Here is a 27,627-nt window from a genome sequence, read left to right as displayed (position 1 = left end):
AGTGGTCCAGGCTGTGGGTATGTGAGTGTGAAGTGGTCCAGGCTGTGGGTATGTGAGTATGAAGTGGTCCAGGCTGCTTGTGCACATGATGGGTGATGCCCAACTTTAAAATTGAAAAGTGCATTGCAGTTTCCATTGAGCACATACCAGAGTAACTTCGGCAAGGAAGATGAACCTACTATTGCTTTGATGGTTGCCATTTTCAGCTATGATTCTAGGGACTTTTTTTTCTCTTCCTCAGGGCTAAAGTAACTAGAACTGATTATAATGAGGACTATGGGGTAACTAGAGGGTCCATGGGGTTCTTCCTCTGGGTCCTTCTAGTCCTCCCCAGGTTAGGGGACATTCTAGAGCTCTGAGTCAGATTGTTTTCACTCATATGAATGTTGATACTGGGGTATGTGTAGCACCAGGCAGGCCTCACTCATGGATTCTCAGAAAACTCCAGCATCTCAGGCAGCCAAACAGAACTGACTGCCTTTACATAAGAACGCATTAACTCGAAAATCAAAGGCAGAATTATGTTATAGCCCAAGCTTTCATCACTTCAGTTCTAGAAAACAGCTTGTCCAGAATTCCAGAGTAGCTGGCAGAACCAGTCAGCTGTGTCTTTCAGGTATCTGTCAAGGATTTGAGTCTGTACTGGTTAAGGGTGTATATCCTGACCATGTACTGATCAGGTCACCCATATTGTTGGCCTTTTCTAAAGACCAGAGGTGGTTTTGAGAACACATGACAAAGGCAGGAGGGCCTTTTAGCAAGGCAGTGTGGTGTCACCAGGTGACCCATGTCCTGGCGCACATGCAGTGGATCCATTTTGGCTCTGCATCTCATCAGAGCCCATTGTGTACATGGGACAGGATTCCACCCTGCATGTCGGTCCTATTCCCATCATCCTAGAGCTCTTCCTCGTGCTTCATAGGCATAGCACTTGAAACTTCCACACTTTAGGCTTGCTACTATCCAAGGAACAGCCCTGTATCCTCAAAGAACTATACATGTCCGAGAGGCCAAGAGGGACCTGGATATATAGCTATGGGCTAGCACTGTCAGTGACCAATGATAGTAGTTTTTACACAGGTAACCTATTAATTAAACACAAACATCTAGAAATTAAGTTCCCACCATGAATCACAGTCCAAAGTTGAGGCAAGAGGTGTTTGAAAGAAGAATTCCAATGAGGTCATCACAGGCCCAGCACACAGCAGTGCCACCATTTACACACTCTGACTCTGTAATGTCTGGGGATAACAATGATGCCTGTGCCATCTCATGAATTCAAGAAGTCAGGCTTGGGTCGCTGCCCAGTTCTGAGGCATCTCATCTCTCTGAGCCTCATTCTCCTTACTGAAGAGTTCCCTGTGAGGATACCAAGTGAGGTTGGATGTTATCCGCAACATGGTTAGATTGCAGTCCTAATCTGGAGGTGTGCAGGCCTCCATTTCTACATTGCTGTTCTTCTGAACCTGTTGTTGCCCATAGTGAAGGCTGAGACGTCCTGGAGAGGGAAAGAACAGAAAGAGACCTTTATCCCGTATTTGTAGGTTTCGGTTGCCATTATAGAAGAAAACACTCCGAGAGGAGACACAGTAAGAAATCGGGAGGAAATTTGTCGCAGCAGGAAAAGCCAAGCTGAAAAGGAAGTTTGTGTTCTAAAGAGCATTACAATTTAGCTCCTCTTGGAGACTTTATACAAAATTGGGAGCATGGTAAAAGGTTGCATATGTTAATTTTGCTTAGGAGTAGTTGACTAAGGATATGTAATTTCTTTGTCAAGACTGTGCAAGCTAAAAGATCAGACACAATGTATAAGGTTATAGCTGTTATTTTTTTTTCTTAACTTTTAGTTAGCATACCAAGTTTCATTATAACATTTTCCATACATGTCTGGCTTACAACTTAGCATTATTTTCTCCAGCCATGCATCCTTGTTCCTACAAATATCATTATACTGCTTTTCTTTACAGATGAAGTGATTTTTCTTCCAAGGCAAGGCCCAGCTTGACAGTCTTGATCCTACCTCCAGACACCGTTATGGTCGATAGATGGTAAGGCTTTGCTGTTTACAGTAGATTTTTCTTCCTTAAATCTTCCCTCTGACCCTTTCCTGCCTGTGGGTCAGTACTAACCACAAATCCCCAAGGCAGATTGATCTGCTCTTTGTCTCTTCCATTCATCTGATGAGCCTGTTCATCAAACTTCACAGACGCTCTGAAGTTATACCATACTGCTTGTTGCAGGTTTGTTTCTACTTGGTCAAATACTTTTCAGTGAAAAGGAATAAATTCAAATTCTTTGTCATTACTCAATGAACAGTGGCCACAACCAGGACTATGGTCAGGGTAGGATGGAAATGATATGCTCTGAGGCTAGATAATAGGAAGTGGGACAAGGGGTGTGAGCTTTCTCAGGGTGGGTAAGTCTAAAGTTTTAATGTGTAACATTAGTAACATTGTATTGTGTACTGGAAAAATCCTAAGAGAGTAGATTTGGTTTCTTCTCACCATACATCAAAAGGTGGCAGCTATACCAATGTGCTTATCTGTAGTCATTTCACTATTTCCATGTGAATGGTGTGTGTGTACAGGTCACAGCTTTAAACGCATGTGTCAAAATGAAAGGCAGAAAATGATAAAGAGAAACCAGATTGAAATATATAGATAAGACAGAGCCAGAGACCAGGGAGAAGGAGAATGTTGAAGCAGGGTTGGGAGTCTGGGGGTGGGAAGGAAGGACACATGGAGTCTAATTTACAGAGTTAGAATTGATTTTTAACTATTTTTTTCTAGCAAATTATCTCAAATACACTCTAGAATAGTTCTTTCACATCTTCCTGTCCTCTACTAAAATGAGTATCATCATCACTACATTGCTATAGCCATGGAAATAAGGACAGTTAAGGAAATAATATACATTGCCAAAGGAAATAAGGAACAGTACTGCTTAGCAGTGAATAGTAACTGTTTGCCTAGAGAAGTTGCACTGGAAAAGTTTGACCAGAACTTACCAAAAGACAGAGGGGCTTCCAGGCAGAGGATCCAGAAACCCAAAAAATGCCTCTGCCAGCTATGAGGAAGATAATATGAGCTTCATTAGGGAGGGAGGAGAGAGACTAGGAATCCACACAGAGGCTGGCCGGAGAGCAGAGCATCAGGTGGAGAGAATGGGAACACGTCCGGAAGCTGAGCATGGGCTGCACAGTGTAGGTAAATATTTCCTCAGTTCTCACCACCTTCCTATTTGGAGTCTCCCTACATAGGTAGGCAGAACTCTGAGAACCTCTCATCAAGACTAGCACTACCAGCAAACTTAATCCATCTGAACCGTCAAAGCAATCCTGGCTGGAGAGAGACAACTGGACCCTGACGCTTCTCCTGCCCTATTTCTACTGTAGCATTATACCCACATCCTCACTGGGCAGGTAAAGGTCTATTCACCTGGACCAAGTAACATCTGGCCAGGAGGCATCATTGGCCTTCTTCTGAAACCTTCTCATAGAGGCGCATTATCCCCTCTCAGGCTCATGACTTAGCCACACACCTGTGAAGACAATGGGACCTTGCTTTACTGTGCACAGCTGGAATTAGCAGAATTAAAGTTATGCTATGTTAAGTTGTAAAAGTTGATGTGTTACCTTCCTAGCTTTTAAAGTCCTACTTTATTTGGTTATTTATAAGACAATTTAATTTCACTTATAATTGCTTTATGGATTAATTATCACAATGATTATATGAATATTTAATACAAGTTTATGTGTTTACAGAGAGTATCTTGAAAATTAGTTGCCATGTATCAGTTGGCTAATCTTAATAATTTATATTCATAAATGCAGTTCACTTTCATTAGCAACAACCACTGGAAAATAATGTGAACATATTACTGAAAGTACTACCACTGGGGGTTACTGAAAGTAATTATTTATGCAAATATTCAAACAGTTTAAATGTTTGAGAATTACTTAGATAAAATCTCTTTCCTTGTAAAGTTGGTATTCTAGAGTCTCAGGAGTATCTAAAGATGATAGTTGCTACGGCTCAAACCCAGACTTCAGTGTGGCCTGACACCACTGTGCTCTGGGACCCAAATGACTTTAGTCTTAATGGCTTTCCACTTTCTATTTTGCTTCAGTTTAGCGACATGGTAAAAATTTCCAGGAATCCAAGGGGCTTGGGTACACATGATTCATTTCAATGATGAATTTCTCAAAGTGACAAGTCTGTATTCTAGGGTTCTCTAGTCCTCTCTAGCAAGTGTCTAAACTAAGTGCTGTTGCTTAGGACGGTAGAAGTTCCATCAGCCTGAGAAGTCTGCCGTGGGTTGCTTGGATCACATTCTATCTGGTCCAGGACACAGCTTCTTTGTGTCTTCCGAGCTGGGTTATACATCTCTGGGATCTCTGGAATGTCCTCAGTCTGTGTCCCCAAAGAGACCTGATGTAAATCACCGGAAGCTAAACTCCTGTTTATCTTACTTAACTTAACCCTATTCATCATACTTGACTCTCCTAATTCTTTTATTTAATCCTAAAATTTATTTTTTAAAAAAATGAGAAATTTTTCGAAATTTGAATACCTAGTCAACCAGAAGCATACCTTATACAATTCAATAAACTTTTATACAGTTTGAGTAAGCATTTAAACAGGAGCTGTTAAGCTTCATATTGAATTTTATGCTTTCACCACTGAATATATTTTTATGTACTTATCCGCTACCAAAAAAAAAATTGAAAAATCCTTAACAGAGTGCTCTGCTTAGTTTCTGGTCAACTTGAATCATCTGAGAAGGAGGAACTTCAGTTGAGAAAATGCCCGGCCAGACTGGCTTATGGGCAAGCCTGCGAAACATTTTTTGGGTTAATGATCAATATTGGAGTACCTAGCCCATTGTGGCAACTGGTACCCTGGCAGGTGGTTCTGAGTTGTATTTTGTAAAAAGTCCAGACTGAGAAAGCCAGGAAAAGCAGGCCAGTAAGCAGCCCTCCTCCATGGCCTCTGCATTAGCTCCTGCCTTGAGGTCCTAGCCTGACTTCCCTGGATGATGGGCTGTGAGCTGTAAACCGCAATAAACCCTTTCTGCCTCAAGCTGGTCAGAGTCTTAATTATGGCAATAGAAAAATCTAGCTAGGATGCAAAATTAGAATTAGAAAAATATCATTATCCCTTTCATAACTTATACTCATTGGTTGTATTCAGTCTTTCCTCATCCTGTAATATTTATTCTTTCCTGTTCTGTTTTTCACATGTGATGTTGCACCTAGATGTACATTTGTTTACACACACACACACACACACACACACACACACACACACACACACACCTAGGAATATGAAGGAGAACATGTCTTTTTTTCCTTCTGTAATTATGTGACTTTGATTCATATATACATTCCGACTTCATTTTTTTCTGCAAATATTGTGATCTAATTTTCCTTCAGAATTGAATAGTACACACACAGACACACATATTTTGATTATTCAGTCATCTGATCTGTTGATGGACAATTAGGTTGATTCCAAGTCTTTGCTCTAGTGAATGAAGCATCAATAGGGAGTGCAAATATCTTTATGACAGGGTATGGGATCACCTGGGTATATTATGAGGAGTAAAATAACAAGATCATCAACCCTACTTATGCCAAGCAGGTGTCAATGCTGTTGACTACTGTATACACAACATATACTTTAGGACTCAGAATCCAGTAAGTGTGCAACCCAAGTCCAATAACTTAGCACTGAGACCAATTGCTGTCTACAGCCTAGCCCAGCCTCTACCTCATTTCCTCAGGTGGCTATCACTAGGCTAAGGTGAAAGGGACAGTTCCCACATTGGCAGGACAGACATGAGGACCAAGTGTAAGTGGCCTTGTGTGAGTTTCATTGGCTCAGAGGGTGTTTGGTGGTATGTAATGTCTGATGGCCCATTGTCCTACGTTCCCACTACCTGCCCCTAGTCTTCCCACTCACCGAGATCATATTTATACACCCTGCAGCCGTCACCACACTTCAAGAGCTCTATGTACTTTATGCTATTAAACTTTCCAAATGACACATGCACTAGCTTACCCGCTTCTGGGCTCCAGGCCTGAGCTCTAGATTCACACTGCAACTCAACACACCTATCTCAGACCTTTCTGAAGGAAACAAGTGAGCTGCTTGGGTGATGGGCCTAAAAATACCCGATTCTTCCTATGTTCAATTCCGTTTACTACCTTTAGATCATTCTAGATTTTACTGGTAAATCATTACAATGCGGTATCTTATCTTAACACAAGCACAGTCGTGGCATGTGGCCCCCACTTGACCATTTAAGGACACCATCAGGAAATATAACGGAGGTATAATGAACGCTGAGCACAGACCTTCCAAATGGAAGCATCTTTAACAGGAAGGCAAGGGAAAGGTCTTTTTAACTTTTGCCTTGAATGACAGGTAATGGCAACACCTCAGCGTCCACCTGCTCCTGCAGCTCCTTCCCAGCACCAGGGATTCATCAGAGATGAAAAGTGCTTTTTTGCATCAACCTTTCTGAGTATAAGCAGCCACAATTCTTTCCCTCCCTGTAGCTGCTTCTTTATTGGTTTCATTTTGTTTGAGTGATGAAATACATTTACATTCTCTCAAAAGAACCCAAAGGAATTTAGAAACCTTTTTATGTGTAGGAGAAAGGCAATAAAAAATAAATAAATAAGGACTTAGAAAATTTAACAATTCTACTTCTACCATGGGAGAATCTGAGAACAATGGGGTGGCGTTTGGCTCCTTTGTAAGAGGCTGCTAATGTTTCCATTTTCATCAGGCAGATAATGCAGTCTACTAAGCCCACAGGAGAGTCTGTTTATCTTTAGCTGGAAACCTGCTTCCTTGTGCATGTCGAAGAGCCCTGGAACCCCACATGTACACAGGCATCATCATTGTTCAGGGGAATTTAGCCCCGCAATCCTCCCTCTGACCCACCAAAAGCCCAAGTAGATGTTCATCCCCCAAGAGGCAACAAAACATTACCTGCCCACCAGGCTCAGGGCAGCGCTTAGGAATGTGGGTTTCATGCCAGCACACCTCTGAACAAGTGCTATCTCCTTCTCTCTCTTCCCTTCCCTCCTTTCCCTTCCTCCCTTTCTGCCTGTGTTTTGGGCAGCTGCTCCTTTCTAGAAATTGGACTTGTATGCCCGCTATCCCTCAGAGACTCTGACTCTAAGCTACCTTTCAGGCTCTAAGCTGTCCTCACAGGACCCTTGAAGCCCATGGTGGTTAGTGGGTATGTGGCTATTTGTCACACCCCAGGATACCTGCTATTGGATGACTTAAACTGACCACAGATGTTTAAGACTTTGTGCTCTAGTGGATGGGGACAGAGTGCTTCATTTGGCTTGTGGCTTGGGTGTCTTTCTCCCTTCCTTAGCCTCAGCTTCCTCCAACAGATGTAAAGAGTTGACTAGATTTTTTTTTAAATAATCTATGCATTAAATTGTGTCTACCCAGAGCTGAAGGGATATCTCAGTGGTTAGGACAGTTTCCTCCTCAACCTTGAGAAGCAGATTTCAGATCCCAGTATCCACCTAGCAAGGCATTTCTCCCTACAAATGTCTGTAATCCTAACTCCACATGTCCATACACTTATACAGAGACACAGAGAACAAGCATGCAAGCAAAAGAAAGAAAGAAAACCTTCCAAAGGCTTTTTTTTTTTTTTGCTGGAAAGGTATTTTCATGAATAAAAGTACTTGTTGCTCTTTTAGAGGACCCGAATTTGATTTCCAGAACCCACATCGGGTCCCTCACAACTGTCTATAACTCCAGGTCTAGGGATCCAGGATTCTCTTGAATGTTTTCAGCCTCTCGAAATATCTTCACACACGTGATATTCACACAAACACAGACACAGTAAAAATAAATCTTGTAAAATGTTGTCTAAGAGTGACAGTAAAACAAACACAATTAAACAACAAACAATTCAACATGCATGTGTGCTCGTGTGTGTGTGTGTGTGTGTGTGTGTGTGTGTATGCACGTGTATGAGTGAGTATGAATGTGCATGTGAATGTGTGAGTGTATGTGAATGTATGTGTGTGAGTGTATGTGTGTGAGTGTATGTATGTATGAATATATGTGTGTGTAAGTGGTGTGAGTGCATGTGTAAGTCTGTGTATGTGAGTGTCTCTGTATGTGTGTGTGTGCGCATGGGGCACATGTATATGCAAGTACATGTATATGTAGCATCCAGAAGACACCTCAGGTGTTGTTCTTCAGATGTCAGTCAATTTTGGTTTTGAGACAGGATCTGGAGTTTATGAAGAAGCGAAGCTGCCTAGGCAGAGAGCCCCACTGATCAAACTCTATCTACCACCATCTTCGTCTTCTTCCCCAATAAGTTTCAGGGGTTGAACTCAGATCCATGTGATTGCAAGAAGAGCACTTTGCCAACGGAAACATTTCTCCATTTTTATGTATGCCAGATCCAGCATTTTTTATGATTAAGATCATAAAAGAGAACCAGAAGCTGTACTAGCAAGCATCGACCAGAATTATCCTCACAGGCTGGGATCAGCAAAGCACCCAAGCAGAGGAGGAATGTCTAGCTCTTCCTTCTGCTTTCATGCTGGCTGGCATCAAGAGGAGGCAACTCCTGCTGCTCCAGAGTTGATCTGCTTTCTGGACCCCTGGGCAGGAGCAGGGTCACCCTTGGCCTCTTTAGTTGGAGTATAATGTCTGAAGTGAGCTGCAACAGTGGGCAGGACAAACAGCAGAGGCAAGAGTTCACATGCACCTGCACCAGCACAATGGGAGTAGGTCAGTGACTCACTTGCTAGCTTTGAACTTGAGAACACTAACTGTGTGCTGAGTCTCCACCAGAGAATTTTAGTAGAAACAAGACAAGGTTCACACAGTGAGAGTCTTAGAACTCTTACTGAGCCACTAGGAACTCTGGGAATCGCGTAAGAAAACAAAATGTCTTGGAAAAAATAACTGTAGTTGCAGACGCAACAACCTTGGTGGGTGTCAACTCAAAGCCAGAAGGAAGGCATTCATAATCAAAGGAGAATAAACTGATGATATTAGGAATATAGTCAGTACAAACTCTAAACACAAAGGGACAATAAGGAGAAGGTAGACATGTCGACAAAGAACTCTAGAGTCCCATTGAATTGCACTTCCAACTGCCATACAACTGTCATTTCCTAAGGAGAAACTCGTGCTGACGATCTTGAAGAAGCTGTATCTGAGAAGTCCAAGTTTTGTGGAGGACAAACACCTGTAGATTCAAATTGCTAAGCAAACCCCAGCCATGATAAAACCTAGCAAAATCATCATGGTACATCATTACCAACATTTTTGAAGCCAAATATGAAGAAAACCATCAAGAGCATTCAGAGAAAGCCAGCATGTCACATGCTTGGTGGGTGGCTTCCAGGGCAGCAGATTTGTCATGGAGCAAGGAGAAACATTAAGAGGAAGTTGACAAAGTTTGTCAACTGTCAAAGTAAATAACCACAAGACCAAATTCTATACCCAGAGACTGCTGAACGTGAGGATGTGGCCAAGGAGCCCTGAGTTATCCCTTGCTCAAGTGGGAAGCCAGGGCTCCTGCTTTCCCTTCACCCCCACACACAAGTATCAATTATTACCCTCATAGACAGCTGACTATTAAGTATTCTGGACATTAGGATTATAGGTCATACAGTATCTTAAATCTAACCCCATGGTTAATAAGCTCTGCAGCATTTTCTGTACCCCGATATGTAGGTATTCTGTGAGACTAACCTAGCAAGGCCAGCCACACTATGCCACCCAAGCTGGATCAGCACCATTCCCAGAATAATTCCAAGTTTATAAAGTTCATCAGTTACAGTGTGTGTGTGTCAGTGTGTGTGTATGTTTGTGTGTATGTGTGTGTATGTGTGTGTGTCTGTGTGTGTGTATGTGCATGTGTGTGTATGTGTGTGTATGTGTGTGCATGTGTATATGTGTGTGTTTGTGTATGTGTGTGTGTATGAGAGAGAGAGAGACAGAGAGAGAGAGAGACAGAGAGAGAGAGAGAGAGACAGAGAGAGAGACAGAGAGAGAGACAGAGAGAGAGAGAAAGAGAGAGAGAGAGAGAGAGAGAGAGAGAGAGAGAGAGAGAGAGAGAGAATACAAGTTTAAAAGAACACAGGAAAATTCAGGAATTTTCAGAACTTGGTTGAGAAATAGTCTGAATTGATAAAATAATGAACCAAACCTATGCTAGAAAAAATGTGTTGGAATCAGGTTTTAAGGTCAAAGCTGTGACAACTGTGCAGTTAAAGGTCAAACTTGGGTCTGAGAGAAGGAACTTGAGAATTTCCATCCAGGTCTATAATGATGAGTGAAAAGTGGACTGACAGGTGGCCAAGTGGACTGTGTCAACGGTGGGCAGCCAAAACTCCAGGGACAGTCAAGAAATCTTCTGTTTAGCAGTCCTTGAAGCACACACGTGGCTAATTGGGGCCCGCAGAGTGTTCAGAGTTCATCACTTCGTGGAGTCCAGATGGGAAAGTTACAACTTTGCCTTGCTCTACTATATCTGATAAGTTATTGGACCTGGTTTCGCTGATGTTATTTAATGTACTATGTGCTATGATAGTCTCAGTTCACCCCAAGAAACTTAGGGTAGCTCTCCTTCTAGGAATAAGTCATCTATTAATCTGTGCTAGATAGGTGATGTCTTATAGATGTTCCTGGACTCAACCCAGGGCTTTAGTTGCCTTCTCACCCCAAATGAAGCAAAGGATGCTTGTAAAATGGGGACTTCCAGTGTAAAGCCAAGCCTGAAAATCATCATTTGATATAATACAGATTAACTTAGAATAGGACAGAGACTGCTCTCAACATTCCTGCTCTTTTCTGTTCATCGCAAAGATTCTATACTGCACCTGGCATCTAGAACAAGCTCCTCTCTCAAAGTATTAATCCTCACTGTGTATTGGCCAAGCCAGTGTCTGAATCTTGAGCAGACCAACAGTGGAGTGCATGACATTTAGCCAGCAGAGTGATGGGTCAACAGTAGCAGACCTCACGACTACAACCTCACCACAACTACAAAACCCTCGACTGCCGCTTTCCTGCTATAACTTGGTATTCCTCCTTCAAACAGAGCTGCCAGGGTCCAAACAAAGGAGAACACAGGCATAGCCCATGAAGAACACGTAGAAGCCACGTGACCACTACCACATCCTCTGACCCCACCACTGTTAACCTCATTGGCTCTCAAAACACAGCAAAAAGAGAAGTGTTAGTCCAAATCTTGACCATTCCTGCCAGATTTCAAAGCCTTGCCAGTTTATTGTCTACTTACACAAGACACTTAAAGGTGGTCTACCCCATTACCCAGAACAACTAGGGAAATACCTGGACTGGAAAAACAAAGAAGAAAATAAACACTAGGCCCACTGCAAGCACAGAGTCCATGGTTTCAATGTTTAGTAATGAAAAGACCTTAAACCTTAAGAATCTCCATAGACAGAGTGCCCAACCACTTCTCCACCCGGAGCATCAGCACGCAAAGCACCACAATCCAGCCACTATTGGCTCCTAAACAATTCACAATTGGAAGATGTTAATGACTTCCTCCCCCAGAGACCCAGGGAAGTACAGCCAGTAGTCCCAAGCACTCTGGACAGCAGTTTCAGATGGTTACTTTCAGGTACTAGCTTGGAGGAGCAGACAGCATAGGAAACAGTGCTGGGCTGAGACTCAGCATCCTGTGTTCCAACACCTCCTCTTTGCTACAGGATCTTATAAAAGCACTCCTGAGCCTTTCAGGACTGGCTGGTGTGAGTCCCCGCTTTGTGCTTGAAACAATGCGTCCCCTTCATCTGCAGAGCAAAGCGCTCATGGCAGGAGTGAAAGAGTCTTGATTTGAAGGCGCCTTAAAAGCAAGGTCATTTCCAGAGACTCTGAATCTGAAATGCCTCAGGTGCCTTTAGATGGAAAACTCACCCTTTATATGCTAATTATGCTGTTCAAAGAATAACTCAGCTGTCTAAAGGGGAAGAATATTTGAGAGGATTTGCATGCAGAAACTTTATGGCTTGAAACAAGCAAGAGCCTGCTGTAAACTCAGATCTTGGGTATCCAGAATGTCCTGGTCCTGCTAATGAGAAGTCAGTAGGTAGCAAAGGAACCCTCTCTCATTTCCTCATTATTTATCTTCTATAGATTGATACTGGTGAGCCAATGACCAATGTCTACAATGGAAATAGCCCTAAAAACAGCGGCTTTTGCTTTCTTTTCCTCTTGATGTGATCAAGTACTCTGACTAATGCAACTTGTATTGTGCCTCATGGCACATCATGGTAGGGAAGTCATCAACGGCAGGAGGGAAGTACATTACATCCGCAGTCAAGAAGCAGGGAGCGATGAATGGATGCATGTAGCTCGGCTCCCTTTCTCTGATTTATTTACTCTAGGGTTCCCCACTCCGGAAATGGTGCCACTCAAAATGAAGATGGGTCTTCCAATCGCAATTAATGTATTCAAGATAATCCCCCCACAGACAGATGTAGAGGCCTCACATTAAAGTCACATCCCTCAACCAGAAGGATCCTTCCACTGAATTATTCACGACAGCCTGGAGGAATTCTGCAATTTGACACAGAGCATTAACAGACCCGAGAGCTGTAAGGTTAAAGTCAACGGAACAGTGGGGTCTTTCATGAGAACAGGTTAATTTACAACCTGGAAATGGAAGGCTAACCTGAAAACAGAGTGCTACTTGTTCTCAGTTACATGTCAAGCAGTATGGCGTGCCCCATGGGCAATGTGATGGCAAAGGTCAGCATTTCTGTTCAAAAGCAGCCAAATGGGCAGTAACGCACTGGGGATCCATGTGGGTGGAGAGTATGAACAAGCACTGAGCCTGGGAGCCCCAGAGACAGCCGGGTATACAGGCGCTCTGTGGGGTGTGAACCCCAGAGACAGCTGAGTATACATACGCTCTATGGAGTGTGAGCTCCAGAGACAGCCGTGTATACACGTGCTCTGTGGGGTGTGAGCCCCAGAGACAGCCGGGCATACACACACTCTGTGGCGTGTAAATGCAACTGCTCCTTGCAGTATCATTTGTAGAAATAAATAGTAGAATCTACACGAATGCCACCAACAGAAAAACAAAGATGAACCAATCTTATAGAGCCATTTGTCAGGCTCATTTGCAGCCGACAAAGGCCTGGGTAGAGCAGCCAATGAGAAAGGACATCTTCCCCGGGTAGCTCAACCTCTAGTAGAGCTAAGAATTCAGAAATTTGGTGCGCTGCTCTTTCTGGCTGCTGAAGAGGGGGATAAGCTTGTAACATAGTCAGCAGGGTGGAGCTCAGCCATCCAGCTCGATGGCCACATCTTCCTTATGCTCTGCTTCGCACTGAGCTGAGTTCTTAGGCACAGAGCAGTGTAATAATAAATCCAGGGTGAGCTAAGAGATGGTCACTGGCATTGGAGTCATGCCAGCTCCTCCTGGTGTTCTGTGTCCTGAGTACAATGAAGGGTTGAAGGGACATGCTCATCGTCAGCACCAGAGGACCAAGCTATAGTGACCATGGATTTTGATGAGATGCCAACCAGGAGAGTAAAGACCTATTCTTTTTTTTTTTTTTAATATTTCTTTATTTACATTTCAAATGTTATCCCCTTTCCTAGTTTTCCCTCTGAAAATTCCCTATCCCCTTCCCCCTCCACCTGCTCCCCACTCCACCCATACCACTTCCTGGCCCTGGCATTCCCCTATACTGGGGCATGGAACCTTCACAGGACCAAGGACCTCTCCTCCTATTGCCCATAGGAGGAACAACAATATGAACCAACCAGTAACCCCAGAGCTCCCTGGGACTAAACCAACAATCAAAAAAAAAACACATGGAGGGACTCATGGCTCTAGCTGTATATGCAGCAGAGGATGCCCTAGTCGGTCATCAGTGACCTATTCTTAATGCTGATGACCTGGCTGTGGGGTGCGACAAAATAGCAGTAGAAATAATTTCAGTGTTTGAAAGGAATCATTCAAAAGATTCTGAGGATTTAGCACAAAATTTCTAATGAATTCCAAAAGCACACTTTAAAATCTTTGATACAATAAAATGTTTTTGAAAGGCAATTAAATTAATATAATAGCTTTAATTGTTTTAATATTAATTTTTTATTTGAACCGTGTGCATTTGTCTAAAAATACCTTTCTGTGAAAGCTGTCCCTAATAGCATCTTCAGATAAAAATTTAAAAGAATCATAATGAATGCTTCTTATTCAAATCTAAAATGAAAATTGATGTCTGGGATATTGTAGTATCTTTTTTCTAAAGAACCTATATTTAGAGACATAGCTGTCATTTATAATGCAATAATTATTTGTTTGATTCACAGTAGAAATTATTTTGCGATTCATAATTTTTAAGAAATATGGACATCTAAATGGGAGAGTATTTATCTTTGTAAAGCATCTATTCTTACACAAAATGAAGATGCTCCATTTAGAATCTAAAATGTGTGTTATATGATGGTTAATAGTCAAGATTTATTGTTCTTTGATACATAAGTTTGCATGTTAATAATCCAAGAAATCAACTCCTGCGAAATGTCACCAGGCAGACAGGTGAGGAGCGCAAAATCCTGTTGGACTTCTGTTGTTATGACAAGACCTGATGAAAATCCCACAAAAGAACTTGAAGAGCTCACTCATCCCTTGTCACTCTGACCCCTGTATATCTCAGCGAAGCTGACTTCCTGTAGAGGACACTCATGTCTCAGTAACTCCTCTGTGATGCTGACTCTGACTTTCAATGGCTCCACTTACCTCTCTGGTTACAGGACATTTTATAGGCTTCACAGGACCTCGTGTTTGAGGAGGATAAAGAAAATGAAAGAGCTTTTTGGGATATCTACCCAGTGACAAATTCTAAGCTGTCATGGTTTGCTTTTCATTTAGATGATAAAACACTGACCAAAAATAACTTGGGAAGTAACGTGTTTAGTTGGCTTACAGGTTACAGATTTTCTATGATGCAAAACCAAAGCAGGAACCCAAGGAAGGAGCCTGAAAGCAGACAAAGGAGAGAAGTCTTAGGAGGTTGCTGCTTACTCCTTACTTTGTATATTCAAAGTATACAACCTAGGACTGCCTGTTTAGAGATGGCACCAATGGGCTAGGTCTTCCTCCATTCATTTACAGTGAAAAAAAAAAAAAAAAAGACTGACAGGCATTCCCCAAAACCAATCTGATAGAGGCAGCTCTTCATTTAGGGTTCCCTCTTTCCCAGGCATGTCAAGTTAACAACCAAGAATACTTAACACACAAGCCATTTTAAGAAATTTCATTTCTACTAAGACACCTAGATGAAATTGTAAAGCTGGAATCAGGTAATATCTTTCAATGATATTCGTTGACAATGTAGTGAGGAAAAAGGTGAAATAAACTGTAGAAAAGCCATACATCCACATGTACACGGAGAGAGGCTGTATTTTAGTTTACTTGAAACTTAGGAAAGAATTACTGGTATCATCCCTCCCCATGCCAAAGACATAAATCTACTATGCTTATTCCAAAAGACTATGTAGCATCAACTTCAGGCTTTCTGTGCACTTCATCTCTAAGCATTCATAGGTGTACAGAGACAAATGGCAAAAGCAGTTTTAAAATCCACAAGAAATTAAAAATTGTTATTTTCAGTTTAGCAAAGTAATAAATGTTGGCTTATGTCACTAGCTGGGAGGTAATGTGACAAATCTTAACCTTCTGAAATAAAAGGCTGAAAATATGGGTAACGTGTAGATCGTGTCTTCAGACACTGGAGATACCTATTCCCGGGGACCAGAGCCCTGCTGAAGAGAGCAGCAAACTGGGTGACTCCTGCACTTGCCCCAGAATGCCTCTATGGGAGTCAGCGCCCCCCCCCCGGGGGGGAGTTCATGGAAATATCATGAGTGGTCTACATGCCCATTATTTTGATTATCACTCTGATGTCCAAAGAACTGGTAAGTCTTCATTCAGAATCGCAGATGGCCAGCTACCATCTGGCTTCTGCATGGCTGCTTTACTGGGTCCAGGCTGCAGAGATGCTCATGAGAATCATGGAGTTAACTTCCATCTCTAGTCAGAGATGTGACATTTCACCCTTGGTTCTTAAGATTCGTTTTCTTTTCTCTAAATTATATTATTTGTTCTGGGGTGTGTGATGGCTATTCTTGGTTGTGAACTTGACTGCATCTGAAGTGCAGTGCTATCTAGAAATAGAGAGCACACCTGTGAAAGATAATCTGCTTGGTTTACGTGGGTGAATCCACTTCTAATCTGGATCTTTGAAGTAGGAAGACACACCTCTGATCTAGATCTTGAGGTGAGAAGACACACCTTGTATCTGGGGCACACCTTCTGCTGGAAGCCTGTTTAAGGAAGTGGGAGAAGGAAGCTGTTGCTCTGTGCTTGCCCTTGCCTTGCTAGCACATTAATTCCTCTTTCACATTGAAGCTTACTTTTAGGGATTCCAGTGCATACGAAAAACCAACCTTGTGGGGCTGAGAAACTACTAGATTCTTGGAGTTTCCATTCACAGCTAGCAATTGTTAGATTACTTGGGCTGTAGCCTGTAAGTCATTCCAATAAATTCCTGGTCTGTTCCATAAGTTCTGTGACTCTAGAGAATCCTGACTAATACATCTGGGTTTCAGCAGTAAACACACACACACACAGACACACACACACACACACACAAACACACACACACACACAAACACACACACACACAAACACACACACACACAAAAACACACACACACACACACGTAGAAGTAGGCCCTTCTAATATATAGCTCCAACTCATTTTTACTTATGGAAAAAGTTGTTATTATAGCTTCCTTGGACCTTGCCACCGGGTGCTTTGGAGTTCTAGCAATGTATTGGCATATATTAGCAATTCACAGTTTCACTGATTTTTTTTTTCTTTTTCTTTTATTCATTTAATGGCTAATTTCACTTTTACAGCTTAGCTTATCTACAAAGCCTGCAGATTTTTGGGTAGATGTTCTATTTATTAACATTTATGCTGTTGGGTTTAGGGTCATGGGAGTTGCTCTCAGCTGAAGGTCTGGATGAAGCCAAGACCAACCTGAGAGGAAAGGATTCAAAGGTGGATGACAAACCTTAGGATCTTCAACTCCACTCTCAGCCACCTGCAGGCCTGGGACTTCCCAGGAACTGAGATGACATACATGTCTCAGGAGACCCTTGACTAGACTGTCATTAACTTTAATTTTGCTAGGTTGTCTCATCTAGCTCCTATTTCATTCGGTCATCCATACTGGCCATTCTCCCTATTGATTGCCTTTGTAGTATTTACTGAAGTTAGTTTTCTCTACAGTGTACTGTAGAAAGCATTCTCTGGCCTTGGGTGGGAGTGGGGGGGACGCCCAACCATCACCCCTACTCACCGGCAGCAGAGCTTCTTCAGATGAGATTTTTTTTTTATTCTAACTTGCTTTTGTCTTCTTTCTAAGCTTTAAGATGCTCAGTGTACTTGTGTCTTCCGTATTGACGGCAGCTCACAGGAGAGGTCAGATCACTCGTGCTTTCCTGTGAGGAGAAAAGTGCCATTTCCCACTGTTCCTTGGGACATGTGGGTGTTCTAGTTTGCCTCTTATGCTTATATTTTCCTTCCTTCAGTTTCAGAAGTATTTTGTTCACTAACAAAGGGCATCTCACCTTGGAGCCCACATTTTCTTCCTCGGGAATGAAGTACACAGAGGTTGCAGCATGCAGTACTTGAGACATCTCAGGAAGTAGAATAGCAGAGACTCACCGGCTGGGATCTACAAGGCTATGTCTCATGCACTACTCTACTTCTGGACTGAGGAACAGAGCTGTCTATCATCACTATCAACTGAGAATTTCCAGGAACTTGATTTGAGGATGCTTGGATCCTTCTGTCCCTGAGCTGGTCACCTGTGCCTGACAAGACAACCAGAGAATCTCAGCTACCAGAGGAGAGCAGACTCTTCAGGCAGTCATGGGGCAGCACTTTCCAATAGGCAGGAGGCTCCAGCTGACCACCACAAATGCTTGATTGAATTCTGTGCCAGAAGTTCTTGCAGAGCCACTACCAAGACAGATATAGACAAGGACACATAGGTCTCATAGGGTCAAAGTATGGTAAGAGCTCACTGTAATAGTTCACTAGCTGCAGTCCATTATACCTGGAATGTCTTACAAATCTCCATTCCTATGTTCTGTTTTCAAGTATTTTCTAAGTAGACTCTATCCTCTGCCCCTTACAGATGCAATGCAACCCCTACTCTCTGTCTTCTAAAGTGTCTGCCTTCTTCTCCCAGACATTCTCCTCTGTCTGTTTTCCAGTACAGGGATCGTGTCTGTATGTACTTGTTGTATTGTGGGAAAGATAAAGAAGGAAAAGAGGAGAAACCCAATGAAACACAGTTTCTAAGCCCATCTGCATCCAGAACAGACTACTGACATCTTGTCATGCCCACCCAGCTTGTTCTTGACATCTGCCATGTAATTCCCTTACACAAGGATATACCAGGTATGTCTACCCTAGAAACATATCCTGCTTCTCCTTGCAGGTGAAGTGACAGGCTCTTCCTGTGATTTTACCTGGGTCACATCCAGTTTTTCTCCTAAAACTCTCCCCCGCCCCTATTGCACTAAAACCCAGTGATAATATGGTGCACATTGCCAAATGCTTCTGGAGGATTTTCTCCTCTATTTTGAGGTCACTGCCTTCAGAACCATGTCTGGGCCCTGTCAGTGCCACATGTTCTCTAGAGTCTTAGACCAAAGAATTGTCTGCAGTTGGCACAAAGTAATACTGTACTTACTTTAACTGGTTATCCATCTATTAGCACACTTTAAAGGAATAGATTTCCTTGGGTTTTTTTTTTTTTATCTTTATAACATACATTTACAAAGTGATAAGCATTTTAATATTCAATGACTTCTCTTCCATAAGCATTTCACCCACAGGATAAACACAGTAGTATTTTCACCATTTTATTTGCATAATTGATTTAGTGGCTAACAAATAAACGGTACTATGAGCAAACATTTCTTCCCTTTGGGGACAGAATTGTGTGATTCTATTCTGGCAGAGTTCACCTGATTTTTAATCATGTTGGCAATACTACAGAGCCCTTACCAACACATAGTAGACCTGAAAGCAAGGAAAGGGAGCCTCCTTGAGCTCTGTCTTCATTTGTCGTTGATGTTGAGTTGGTGGGAATTCACTGACCCAGACTCATTTGTTTTGTTGAAGCTTGCCAACACTCAAGGACTACCAGCAAGTGAACATCCTGTGGATTGGAAAACCCAAGGTGCCTATCATCACAAAACAAGGAAAGAATCACCAGAGCTCTCACTGTTTCCCGGAAATAAGGGATAGTTTACTCTTGGGACGGTTTGAGTGACTATGGACCAGAAACACAACTTTAGGTTTCTCAAAATTCCATTTTTAATGTGGAAGCAGTCTTGTGAAATTTTACAGTTTTACAAAATGAAGAAAGCCATAAATCAAGGCAAACTTAAATTACTTTGTTGGTTACATCACAGATGAAGGTAGTGCGAGATGGGGGAAAGCTTAACTTTAGGGCTCAGATGCTGCCCTCTAATGACATTTTTAGCTTTGGGATTGGTGGATGCTAGCAGTATGCTAAATGAATAGATCCCATAATAATGTTATCTATTCGTCACAGGATATTAGTTCCAATACAGAGAGAGTCAAGGAATTCAAGGAGCCAAAGCTAGCCTAAGATATGGTGATTTGAGTCTGGACCTGTAACATTCCAACTCTCTATATCACGGCAGTTCTAATCAGATAATCAGTCATTATAAACACAGCCTCTTTTCAGGAATTCTTGTTCACAAGCCTAATATTCTAATCCAGGAAGATATGTAAGGTTACAGGCTTTTAGCTGTGTCTTGTGAGCAGTAGAATTCATGTCTTCTGAATCTATCATTTGATATACCCGCCACCCCTAAACAGTTGCATTCATCCACAAATAGAATGAAACTCTGTAATCCTGACCCATCTCACCCCAGATTTTATATATGATCTATCGCATAGCCAATCACCCAAATACTTAAGCTCCTGAGCTGTTCACTTTCATTTCCTTCTCTCTCACAAGTACAACCTGACACTGACATGAAGGACTGTTACTGAGGTGGCAGACATGGGAGGATACATGAATAGTGTCTAGCATAGAGCAAAATTATAAATTATAAGGGTCATGATATTTTTAGGTTTTTCCCATGAATTCTATAATACTTTATTTGTGATGTATCCTACATCCAAAGGGAAATTCCAATGGGATTATATGCATTTCTAAGGGATTATTTAATTAACATTGCTCTGCTCCCAAGAAAATCCCTAAATATTCTGCCATCATAAGACACAGGTCATGATACCCCAGAACAGTATATAGTATATTCATGCAAAGGAAAATAGTCAAGGGTTCCAGCTGGTTCAGGGGCACAGTTAAGTGGCTTTTTCCTCCAACCCAACTTGTAATGAGATTAATGTTGGAAGAAATATGATTTAGTACAAATCTCTTTTGCAGTTTGATAATGGAATTGCAAGTGACTATCTTTAATGGCTTTTCTATTAGTGTCTTCACCAAAGGTTAGATATTTTTGAATGATATCTGACTGCAAAATGTGAGCAGAATTCTAGGAGCTTAGGGCTGAATTCATATCCTTATAAGGCTTCATATCAAAGTTTGTGTTACATTATTTTAAACAACTCTGACGCAGTGCTGAAACACATAGATTTCAACAACTGTGGAATTAATTTTCTCTGAAATTTTCCAAAAAGATTACTTTATTCTATCAATTATTCATTAAAAATATGAATAACTTGGTAGATTTCTTTTTTATGAGATCTTTTCTTTATTTACATTTCAAATGTTATCCCCTTTCCTAGTTTCCCCTCTGAAAACCCCTTATCCCCTCCCCTGTTCACCAACACACCCACTCCCACTTCCTGGCCCTGGCATTCCCCTATACTGGGGCATAGAACATTCACAGGAACTTGGTGGATTTCTGACTATGGAAGGTACATGTTTGTGAACAGGCCCTTGGACTCATGTTGTATGAAGCACACAATACTTTATGGAATATATCCAAGGCAATCCTTTGATTATATGAAGCACACAGTATTTCATGGAAAATATCCAAGGCAATCTTTTGATTGTCAATTTTTGGCCATGAATATAGCCTCGGTAAAATATTGTGAGTTCAGTATAGTTCTTGAAAGATTTTTAAAGGTTCTTCCTCTCTGGCAAGAAATTCATAAATATGAATGATCTCCTCCATTAGCAAGGCATGACATTTATCTTTATATATTAAGAAAGTGAATCAGCTGGCAACATGTCCCCCAGGAAGGATTGCAGCCACATCCTGGGAAAATGTCATTAGCCAGGACTTCAGCAATAGTAACTGAATCAGCACAGTCAATAAGAGGAGACTGAACTTCATTCTTTTCCCAGGGAAAATCTGTAGAAAGAACCACAGGTAACTAAGGAATGCTAAGAGAAGGAGAAATTGTCTTCCCCAGGGAAGACACTAATTGGTTGTCCAATACCAAATGGTCAGCCTAAACATACCTAAAACATACCTAAAAGTAACATTATACAGACTGAGTAGGCTGTACTTAGGAATATATGTTCATATATGTGTATACATGTCTAACATATGTATATCATCTATATCTATATTATCTCTATCTCTATCTATCTATCTATCTATCTATCTATCTATCTATCTATCTATCTATAGATAGATAGATAGATAGATAGATAGACAGACCTATTACAAGCAATGAAATTGAAAGTGTTATTAAATGCCTTCCCTCAAAGAAAATCTCAGGACCAAATGTATTCTCTGCTGAATTCTCTCAAGCTTAAAGTGATGGAACACTAACACCTTTATTTTGTGAAGCTAGTGTTATCCTAATACCAAAACCAGGTACACTACAAAGAATGCTTTACAAAAGGAAGCTATAAATTTCTTTGATGAACATGGTGTAGTGGTTTGAATATGCTTGGCCCATGGGACGTTGTACTATTATAAGGTGTGGACTTATTGGAGGAAATGTGGCCTTGTTAGTAGAAGTATGTCACTATGAGGTGGGGCTTTGAGGTCTCAAGTCTGGTCAATGTGAGACAGTCTCCTTCTGTCTGCCTCTGATCCACTTGTAGAAATCTCAGCTCTTTCTCCAGAACTAGGTCTGCTTGCACACTGTCATGCTTTCTGCCATAATGATAATGGACTGAACTCCTGATACTGTAAGCCAGCTCTAATTAAATATTTTCTTTTATAGGAGTTGCTTTGGTCATGGTGTCACTTCACAGCAATAAAACCCTAACTAAGACAAGTGAATAAAAAACTCTCCCCAAGATATGCTCAAATTAAATTTGGAAACACATTACAATTATACAATATGATCACATAAAGAAACTTAAGGGCAGAAATAACATATTTGTTTCAATTGGTGACAAAAAGGCATTGAACAACATCCAACATGCCTTCATGATGAAATTTCTGGAGACTTTAGGATTAGATGGAATGTGTCTCAAAATAATAAAGGCTATAATACAACAAACCTATAGCCAGCATTAATTCAAAACTGGGTCAAGGGTGTCCACTACCTGCTCTCTTATTTAATATAATACTTGAAGTCTTAGTTATAGTAATTAGACAAGATAAAGACATAAAAAGAACAAAAATAGGAAAGGAAGAAGTCAAACCATCTCTATTTGCAGATGACACAATTCTTTACTTAAAAGGTTCTATTGATGGTATAAAAAAATAGCCATTTAAAGACTGCCATATCCAGGGATCCATCCCATAATCAGCTTCCAAACGCTGACACCATTGCATACACTAGCAAGATTTTGCTGAAAGGACTCAGATATAGCTGTCTCTTGTGAGACAATGCCGGGGACTAGCAAACACAGAAGTAGATGTTCACAGTCAGCTATTGAATGGATCACAGGGCCCCCAATGGAGGAGCTAGAGAAAGTACCCAAGGAGCTAAAGGGAACTGCAACCCTATAGGTGGAACAACATTATGAACTAACCAGTACCCCGGAGCTCTTGTCTCTAGCTGCATATGTATCAAAAGATGGCCTAGTATGTCATCACTGGAAAGAGAGGCCCATAGGACTTGCAAACTTTATATGCCCCAGTACAGGGGAATGCCAGGGCCAAGGTGTGGGAGTGGGTGGGTAGGGGAGTGGGGGGGGGACTGTATTGGGGACTTTTTGGATAGCATTGGAAATGTAAATGAGAAAAATACCTAATAAAAGATTAATTAAAAAATAGCTTTAACTTATCCCAACAATGTGCTCTCAGAAAAAGAAACCAGAAAAAATACTCTAATCAAATTACTCTAAAAATTAAGTTTGTAGGAATATATCTAACTAAAGAAGGGGAAAATAGTTACAATAGACACTTGAAGACTAAAAGGGGAAATCATGGAAGACACTAGACAATTAAAAGGCACTCTGTTCCCCTGGACTGGAAAATTTAATACTGTGGAAATATCCATGCTACAAAATTAAATTACAGTTTTAATGCAGCCACTATCAAAACTCTGAGGTCATATTTTACAGGTTTACAAAATATACATGGATTCATATGAACCCACAAAAGAACACAGAGATCCAAAGCGCTCCTAAGGAGTACAGAACCACCGGAGGCATCACAATACCCCAGAGTACATTATACCATACAGCTGCAACAATAAGACAGCTCAGGGCTGCTGTAAAAACAGGCATGAAGACCAACAGAGTAGTATAGAGGATCCTGAAGTAAAATGACAAAACTGTGTCCACTTAATTTTTTACAAAAGAGGGGAAAAAAAACATATGTTGGAAAAGGGCCTATTCAACACAATCCTGATAAATCTGTATTCCTCCCTGCCAAAAAAAGAAATTAGTCTCTTATCTTTAACTTCATACAAAATCAATTAATGCTGGATGAGAGAGCTTAATTTCAAACTGGAAACATTGTAATTTCTAGAGGGAGACATAGGGGATACTCTTCTAGATATTGGGATAGGAAAGAACTCTCTGTATTGCACAAGGACAACACAGATCCTAACCCTAAGTGTAAACAGAGAAAACACGACACAATGGGATAAATCTTTACCAGCTACACTTCAGACAATGGGCTGCCAAGAAAATAAAGCTGCCAATTAGAATAATATTAAATCAAGTCACAGCATCTCAGAACGAAAACCAAAATATGTTCTCCCTTATATGGTGAATCTAGTCAGTGATATATTTATACATTAAATAAATGTACATGTGGTTACAGCATAATATGTAGAAAAGAGAATATGAAAAGCTAAATATTAGGGAATGAGGAAGGACTAAATGCAGACAATGAACATGAGTTACAAAAGAGGACATTAAGCTAACTATCTAGCTGTCACTAGATGTCCATCATTTTTGGCAGTGGCCAGGACATAAAAATCTAGCCTACAGTGAAAACGTAAAGCCAGTGTAAAGTTCCATAGTCTCTTTTTCATGAATGGCTTCTCTAACCGTGTAGAAGCTCATTGAGCTGTAGTCTGTGTGTCTTGTTAACTTTGAACAGAAGCCCCTTAATGACCTTTCACTAAGGACACCACAGGTGACAGATGTTACCATTTACTTGCCAAGGTGGGAAAACAATGTAGGTCAGAGCAGAGAGTGCCCACTGGTCTTTAAACTCGCCAAGGTTGTAGTTTCATGGTCAAAGCTAGGTGTCCTTGCTATGGACTTATTGCCCAGGCTCTGAGCATTATGATGCCTATCACATGAAGGAAGCTGAGGTTTTCTACTTTGTGCTCTGTGGAGGAGAGGCCATACCCTGGGAACGTATAGTGGTTGGCTTCTATTGCCAATGCAGTCCTCCCTTTCATGTGCGGGTAACACACTGCGTGGAGCCCACACTATTTCCAGATCCATGCCTGAATCAGAAGTCCAGCTTTGCCTTCACACGGTTGTTTGATTTTTAGTGATTTCTCTCCCCTTTCCTCACTCTGGATGTGTTATATATGTCATATCCTGAAATGTCAGTTCAATAAAATAGTATCAGTTCAACAGGATCTAGACCCACTAAAACAAAACAAGCCTCTAGGGATGTCTGGGATAGATTGTCTAGGTTAAGTTAATTGAAGTGGGAAGATGCACCCCAAATGGTGGGTAGTGTTACTCCATGGTTTGGTGATCCTAAATGGGATGAAAAACAAGGAGAAAGAGAACAGAACACCAACGTTTAGTTGTCTCTGATTTCTCACTGCAGGTCCAACGTGACCTTGACACTCCCTCCATGATAGGCTGAATACTGCTGTACTATAGGCCCATGTGATGGTTTGTATATGCTTGGCCCAGGGAGTGGCAGTGCTCAGAGGTATGGCCTTGTAGGAGTAGGTGTGGCCTTGTTGGATTAGGTGTGTCAATGTGGGTGTGGGCTTTAAGACCCTACTTCTTTTTTCCTGGAAGCAATATTCTACTAGCAGCCTTCAGATGAAGATGTAGAACTCTCAGCTCCTCCTGCATCATGCCTGCCTGGATGCTGCCATGTTTCTGCCCTGATGATAATGGACTGAACCTCTGAACCTGTAAGCCAGCCCCAATCAAATGCTGTTATTTATAAGAGTTGTCTTGGTCATGGTGCCTGTTCACAGCAGTACAACTCTAAGATAGCCAAATAAACCCTTTCTTGAGTTGCTTCTTGTTGAGTATTTGTCACAATATGAAATTCCAGCTCCAGGGCTCCAGGGACCATACCACCTTAGTATTAGGCAGCATTAGGCAGCTCTGGATTCCAGCCCCGTGGCCACAATGCCATGCCTGTACCATAAGCACACTGCCAGGTAAGATATAGGACACTGACACTGGTCCATCTTCTGCATACTGGAAACTCTGAGGAATAAAGAGGCATACTGACCCTTGTGACTTGGTTTCCTTGGTGATGTGACATGAATCCTGAGAAGAGACTCTGTCTGCCTCTGGAAGGGTCATTGTTCCAACATCTACCACCAACACTGCTTTTGCTCACATCAGAAACATTGTTCCTGCTGGAAATCCCAGTTCTCACACTTGCCTGGCAGCCAGTCTTTTCCATGAATGACTTTAATCCTGCTCTTCCTTGAGGAGCTACAGTGTTGGTGGTGACAGTTTAGGAATGGACACAGTGGTCACTGAGTGACACATGCCACTCTAGGGAAGACTCTCTGCTTCCCTGTGCTGTGTCATCATCCTGTTTGACTTCTCTCAGGCTAAGCTGTCATTTCCAGGCGTTCTGTGTTGAAGATCTGTGAGAACTGCTTAATTTTTTTTGATGTATCTTAAGTGTCAGAACCTGTACTTTTTCCATTTGCGCTCACGATGAAGCAGTTTGGTCAGCTTATGTGCTTTGACAAGGTATCTAAGGGGTAACTGGACTGAGATGCTTTCTGAAGTTCCCCAGAGGATGTTGCAAGGCTGCTTTTTAGTTTCTGCAGTGATCCCACTGAAAACACGGTGACAGCTTTATGCAGTGTCCCAAAGACAACAGGCAGATGGATAGTTAACACATTGTCAGCCTTCATCTGCGAGCACAGGAAGAGTGGTCAGACTAGGAGCCCTTTTTTAAAAAAGGCCCCACCCGAGGTACCTGGCAAACACAGAAAGGCTTAGATGGGGAGGATGGGCAAGCATTTAGGTAATCAGTCCAGTGGGGTTAATTTGGCTTTGCCAAACTGTGCTGATTTCTCTTTCAGTCTGAAACTTGTCTTCTGCTCCTACCTCCAATGCCCAACCAAGAAGCCCAATAATGCTACTTTCTAAAAAAAACAAAAAAAACAACAAAAAAACAAAACAAGAAAAAAAAAAGCATGATTCTATTCATCCTTTATCTCTCCTCTTCCAAAAATTGTCATAAATCTGTTTTATGGTAGTTTTGCTGCCAACCAAACAAATGTATTTATCATTCTAGAGTTTGAATCCCATATTTTTGGCTTATGGAGTTGTCTGCTCGGCATATGTTTGTATTAAGTGTGTTGACACTGTCTTCTAGTCCACTGAATTAAACTCTCTCTCCAAAATCCCTGCAGAGTTCATGCAACTTATAGGTTTTACACTGACTTTCTTCCATCATATGTGTGTGTCTATGTATGTAATCATCCTGTACACACGCCCACGCACACACATGCACACACACACACACACACACACACACACACACAGAAAACAGCCTAATATATAACCAGTCTGGGAGGGGAGGCCACGTTTTGACCCTTGAGGTAGGGTGTGACTCTAATAACTTTTCCATGTTGTGCCTTTGTCCTAAAGGCCACTGAAAATATAATTCTGTCCTTTGATGTTAAATACCTATGGCAATGCGTTAGGGTCTCTCAGCAAGATAGCAGAGTTAACTCTTAATGATCCTTGGGACCATAAGTGCCTCTGTCCTTCTGGCCTCTGATGGAGCTCATCACAGCACTAACATATACAACCAAGCCTCCACGGTCTCACCCCTCAGCCTTCAAATAGAAACATGAATGATCAGTGATGTAAAGTCTTCCTACCTCTGCTCTGGAGACATTACCCCTGTCTTCCTGCATCTGCTCTGTCTGGTCTTCTCAGTAGC

The 27,627-nt window shown here is 41.7% G+C and overlaps 1 long non-coding RNA gene across 1 annotated transcript; it reads right to left on the bottom strand.

Annotated features, from left to right (window-relative positions):
* Nucleotides 1–27,627, bottom strand: LOC115032769 (uncharacterized). The gene is made up of 3 exons (XR_003838391.2): nt 27,566–27,627; nt 17,427–17,568; nt 1–1,498 (listed from the first exon to the last, which is right to left on the bottom strand). It is a non-coding gene; the product is annotated as an uncharacterized LOC115032769 (long non-coding RNA).

This window comes from Mus caroli, unplaced genomic scaffold (genome assembly GCF_978045245.1).
Source record: "Mus caroli unplaced genomic scaffold, Mus_caroli_1 scaffold_14, whole genome shotgun sequence".
Lineage (NCBI taxonomy): Eukaryota > Metazoa > Chordata > Mammalia > Rodentia > Muridae > Mus > Mus caroli.
This window is presented reverse-complemented; position numbering and strand designations above follow the sequence as displayed.